At 30.8% G+C, this 6,231-nt stretch overlaps 1 long non-coding RNA gene across 2 annotated transcripts; it reads left to right on the forward strand.

The window, feature by feature from the left end:
- Window positions 1-360: 360 nt before the first annotated feature.
- LOC115967253 lies at window positions 361-4,805 on the forward strand. Of its 2 annotated transcripts, none has more exons than XR_004086411.1 (4): window positions 361-677; window positions 2,349-2,428; window positions 2,871-2,991; window positions 4,506-4,805. It is a non-coding gene; the product is annotated as an uncharacterized LOC115967253 (long non-coding RNA). The 2 variants fall into 2 exon arrangements; XR_004086412.1 differs by lacking the exon at window positions 4,506-4,805 and adding an exon at window positions 4,175-4,312.
- The last annotated feature ends 1,426 nt before the right edge of the window (window positions 4,806-6,231 follow it).

Below are 6,231 nucleotides of genomic sequence, written 5' to 3' on the forward strand. Positions count from 1 at the left end.
AATATTGTGAAAGTAATACTAGGAATCTGTTAACTATGTCAAGGGATTTGAGTTTTTTTTTTTAGCAAAATTGTTTATTAGGGGGGCCACTTGATTAAATTCTTCTTATTTTTTATATTTTATTTATTTTAGTACTATTATCTATATATATATATATATATATATATATATATATATAAAACCGAAACTTTTGAAACTCCCACAATTTTCCACGTCAGCATTTAATTTAATTTTTTTCTATTTTTTAAATTTAATTTAAAAAGAAATCTAATTTTTGCCCACCAAATACACGTTAGAAAACCCAATGCCTCTTTAAAACCAAAAAACTAAAAATTCTCTCCTCTTTCTCACACGCTAACATCTCCTTCCCCTAAACCTAAAACTCACCCTTTCCTTCCTCCAAAATCAAAACCCAAAACTCAGATTCTCCCACCGTTGCCGCCGCCACCACAGATTGCTACCACCACGAATTGCCGCCCTCTAAGTCTCTCGCAACTTTCAATGTCAGATGAGTAAAAATTTGAAGTTAGAGTTCCAAATTTCATCAAAGTAAAGATTCTAATTTGTTTATAAATTTTCCAAGATCAAGTTTGCTATCAAATTCGATGTTGGCTTCGTTGAACCTAGGGAATCCGTTTGTTTGCTGAGAAATAAGAAAAGGTGAAAGTGAATAGCAAGTAAGGAACTTAATTTTTTTTTTAATTTACCTTTTCACAGTTCTTGAAAGCTACTACGAAGATAAAAGAAATCTCTTCTGAGTTGCACTTTTCACATTTGCTTATTCTCTGTTTTTCTTTCCCCTATTTGCTTATATTTGATTATCATCTATTTGGTCACTGAGAAAATGGAAAAAAAATATTTTAGTCTCTGTGATTTAGTCACTCAACTGCGTTAATTTTCTTTTAATTTATATTCAGGAAGACATGATAGAGACTAAAACCTTTGAAAATTGATGGCGATGATCATAGTGAGAATTATACCATCAAAAAACGTAGAAGTATTATAGGATTTTCTATATATGTATGTACGCGTGTGAAAGCAGGGATGAAATTTATGGAGTTGTGAAAGTGAGATTATAAAGTTTATTCTTCATGATAGTTACTTTGAATTCTGGATGTGAATTGTAGAAGATTATAAAATATTTAGTTTGGAATCGTTTGAACTATATATCACTTTTTCTTGCTATCTTTTTGGGTTATTATATTGCTTGATTGAATACAGAGGGAATTGGTGGAAATATAATAGAAAAAAGAATATAAATTAAAAACTGAAAATTGAAAACTATATTAGTTTATTCATTATTTTTACATTGATTATCAGCCTGGAGCGCACTCTATATAACTTTGGATATTGAGTTGCAAATTTTTAGATATATAAAAATACCTGTGCCTTGTGTTATATACTAATTCTTGCATGGCTAACAAATTAGATAAATAGGTTTCATTGTTAATTCTACATGGGCTTCGTCTCTTGGCATTTTAAAGAATGGTGAGTGATGTTTTTATTTTAATTTTAGGTTTTCCCCCTTACCTATTCTCTTTATTTGGAGTAAATTTGTGGTTTTTTTTAAAAAAAAAACCAAAAGAGCCTTACATTATTATTGTTCATTGAGAGCATTAATAAGGGGCAGAGAGAGTTAGAGAGGGAGAGAAAAATCTAAGGGACTTTATAATCAGACCAAAACTTCTCCGAAAACATTACCAGTAAGTTTTTAATTTTGTTCTATTGCTTTTGGCTATTAAGTATGATTTAGGGTTACGTTTGGGAGTGTTTCTTTTGAATGATTAGCATAGATTGATGGGTTTGGAACCGGTAGTAGAGTTTGCTAATTTCAATTATTGGTTGCATTGCTCTCTCTTTAATAATCAAATTATTGCTCTCTCTTTCATATCAATTGAGGGGGTTGCTAATTGCAGTAGCATGGCTTTGTCCTCAATTTCTTGGTTATGATTTTCCATCTTTTTTTGTTAATAGGCAAGATGTGGTGTCATTGCCGAATGGTGTATTTGCCCATGTCTTATTTATATGGGAAAGATTTGTTGGTCCTATCGTGTCCATAATCCAATCTTTAAGAAAGGAGCTTTATATGGTTCCCTATCATGAGTTTTTTCTCCTCGAAGCTTTCTACATTTAACTTTTACCCTTCCATACTATAATATTTTTTATTCTTTTTTCAAACTCTTGCTGTTGCATGGAAAAATAATTCAAATAATAGGTTTAAAAGATTCTTCAAAATAGGAAGACAGATACTTAAAAATAGTTGCTGTATTGGATTAATTGATATTGTATAAGTAATAATGATTGCTTGAAGATTTAGAATTGTAATAAGATTTTAATCAATACTATAGAGTTTGGTCAGGCTCCCAAGGATCAACTTCAAACCCAATGGATGTTTTTTATAAAGGTGTTGAAATAGAGACTTTGACAGGTACAATCTCTTCCACTCCAATATGAATTGCCCATAATATACTGTTTTATTCTTATTACATAATCTAAATCTAAATTCCCAAATTTTTGAATTTTTAGAAAAATTTATGTTCTTTTTCACTCATTTTTATTGTGTCCATGCTTTAATTTAAAAGATATTGCAAAGGTGGAGATGGAGTATAAGTATGAGGACTTAGCTAAAGCCCCTCAAAGCTTTGGAAACAGTTATTATATCTTTCTTCTCTTTTTGTTTGTTTGTCTAATTCTTTGACTGAATTGAAAATAAACAGTTAAGCTCTTTTGCAATCTAACATTTTAATCTATTTAGATTTTTATCATTTTGGGTGTGTTACTGATAATTGATATATAAGCTGATTTGTTTGGTCTGTTATCTGCTCATCTAGTAACACCCTTGATTATTTGGGTTATTGGTTTTGATTAAGGTTGATAGGAGGGCAAAATCGAAGACATCTACAATCCCACTTACAAAAGAAGGCAAATACACCCTCAGGAACAATCTTCTACTGAACTTATACCTCTCATCATGTACCGCAGATTTACTAAGTAAGTTGACAAAAATCCCTAGAAAATAGATATCAAGGAAAATCGAATATTTACCTTATATTTTTTGTGCATATAGGTTGGATAAGAGTCTGGCTTTTGTCATTGTGTCAGTTTGTGGGACAAACAATGTGACACCTAATAGAAAAGGTTACTAAAACAAACATTTCCCTACATTTATTAACCATAACCCGTATTCTTCAATAATTATATGTATTATTGAATTTTGGTTTGTGTATGTGATTCAAATTTGAGAAAAATTTTAGTTAAATTAAAGTAACCATTTTAGTATTACATTATTATTGAGAACATAAAAAATGGTCAGAGAGGAAGAACATTTATAAATATACTACAAGTTGAAAATTTATATGCTTGCAAATAACATTTACAAATAGGCAAACACAGTAATGTTTTGCAATGTTGAGGCTGAATTGCATGAAATAGAGATTGAGTCTATTGATGGAACTAGAGAAGTAGAGGGAAGCAGAAGAATGCACATTATAATGGTCAGCACTTTCTAATGTTCACAGCCACTGTTATATAAGCATATAAATCTTTTTGAAGCCAAAATTTAATCGTGGTTCTTAGCAATTCTTTTGTTGATGTAAGTAGTGAAGATCAAAACCTTATAGAAACGAAGTAATTTGAGACACATAGTTCTCAACTCTATATTTCTTTGAGCATTTAGATCAATGAAAATTTCGTATCTTTGTTGTGTATTGAGGTAGCACCATGAAAGGTTAATTAGCAAATACAAGATTCTCTTTCTATGAAACATGTTTCTCCATCTTAGTTAGCCTAATTTGTTTATTGATTAATTTAAACCCTTTTCTTTCTTCCTTTTTTTTTTGGGTCGTTTATTTATTATAGATTGTATGCAAAGATGATCCATAATCCATTGATTCAGTATCATTTACCTACAATTGTCAGATTTACAAGAACTATGATTGCATATTAAAAGTTTGTTGCTTAGAACTATTTGATCATTTTGGCAAAAGCACTTTAGCCATCAGATGCTTTTGTGATTCAAAATGCTTTAAAACAATTGGGCTCTAGGTGATATAGAGGCATTTACCCCACTTGGTATATACGATTGGATTCAAGTTTCTGTATTGGTTAACAACTTTAGGATGTTCACTATTAAAAAAAAAATAAAAAAATAAAAAAAAAAAGTTTTGTGAAACAGGTCACCATCAAATGTAGTGCAGTGCAAAAGAAGAGGAAAGAGAACATCATTCTACACAAGTTGGGAAAGTTGACATTCATCATGCATCCTGCAATGGAACAATTTATCTCTTTCCTCTATCATAGATTGTTTTATTAAAAAGATGAAAACAACTTGTTTGTTATGCAAACAAATGAGCAAGATAACATAGATTATATTGGTAGTGAATGGTAGATTTAATTGCAGTTGAGCATTGCGTGAAGTTATCACCATAGCATTTTTTTTATTGCCAAGTTATAATAGAAAAATAAATTTTTATATTTTTTATTTAACTATCCTGTGCATCACACAGGTTAGCGACTAGTTAGAAGAAATTTTCAAAACTAAGGAGGGCCATGGCCCCCCGGGACCCTGCCAGTTTCAACAATGCTTTGATTGCAAAATTGGGAAGGAATGTTCCGACAAAAACTTTTTCTCAATCCCAAAAGCGAATTCTTGCTTCTGCCTGTGGAAAAAACATCTGTAACAGTAAAAGTATCGTGGAGATTTCTCATACACGACGAATAAGAATACAATGGCCCATCAGTTAGCACAGCACGCCAAGAATGTAAACCATGGAATTGTTTAGATAGAGGATGAACTTGAGTTTATGACAGAAAGAATGAGTATTGATTGAGCACTTTGAATTGAAGTTTCCAATAATGAAAATTCCTTTTTTTTTTTTTTTTTTTTTTGGTAAAATAAAATTGTTGGAGGTTGGTAGCGGCTAGCGGGACAGCTCTAGAAATTTTTTTTTTTTTTTTTTAAAGAGATGGTTTTATTTTATTTTAATGAATCAGCAAAAATTTGAACATTCTTTTCTTATAAAATTAAATATTTTAAAAGCAGTGCTATTGACCTAACACTTTCACGAAAATTTCATAGCAAAATCTAGATGGTAAGTTGTTAATAGTAGGTAAAAATGTGATATGAGTTTTTGGCCCATATAAAAACCAATTACAACTTGCCACGTAACCTTTATTATGAAATTAATTAAATCATTTTTAGGGCTGGCTGAACCTATAGACCATTTAGGCCACTACCTAAGGCCCCCACTTGTAAGAGGGGCCCCAATAGTACCAAAATATTATATAATGTTGCTTTCTCATCTAAAATTAAAAATTTAAAAAAAAAAAAGAAAAAAAAAAGAGGTAAGGCCCGCTCAAAAGATTTTAGGCCCTGCCCAATTTGTTTAAGTCCCTAATTGAAAATTGAGAAGAAATAAGTTATTTCTAACCATTTCTCACAAAGCAAAAAAGCTGAAATAACATAGAGGGTCCGTTTGGATTGAACTTATTGTTACTGAAACTGAAAACTGAAAACATTGTAGCAAAATAATTTTTAAATGTGTGAATAGTACTGTGAAACCCATTTTTAATATTTTTTAGTACGTGAACAGTGTTGTGAACAGTGATAAACATTGCTTGAACAGTAATTTTTGTCTCTGTATAATGAACCCATGTGAGGTTACTGTTCACACGCAGGAAAAAAAAAAAACTGGAAAACATAAAACGTGGACGCAGGATTCAGTTGAATCCAAACGGGCACAAAGTCTAATCAAATCACCAAATTGTTAGTTTTCTCAACCAAAAAAAAAAAAAAAATCACCACATTCAAGTATCCTCTAGATCAAACCTTTGTACCACATTTCATTAAGAAAACTCATGTTTATTACTTGAAATGTAAAGAGGGAGAGAAAGAGAGACACTAATTTTCTCAATATACAAGTAACAAAATGCAGAAGTAAAGATAACAAAAGGCAGAAAAAAGGAAGAAGAAAAAAACACTCACTCTCTCCATCTTGATTCCAAAAAGACTTGGTGTGTTAATAGATCTTCATTTCAAGTTCGTTTTTTGTTTTCTCCTCTCTTTGCCTCTTTGGTCTTCTTCATGGAATTATATTTGTTGTTGGGTTTTCATTCCCCTTTTTGGCTTAACTTTTATTGTAATCTTTACTCTTTTTTGTTTTTACTCTTAAATCTTGATTTCTTTAGTATTTTCTAGAAGACTATGAAATGGAACCCACTTAAAGAATTGAT

Source organism: Quercus lobata, chromosome 11 (assembly GCF_001633185.2).
Source record: "Quercus lobata isolate SW786 chromosome 11, ValleyOak3.0 Primary Assembly, whole genome shotgun sequence".
Classification (NCBI taxonomy): Eukaryota; Viridiplantae; Streptophyta; class Magnoliopsida; order Fagales; family Fagaceae; genus Quercus; species Quercus lobata.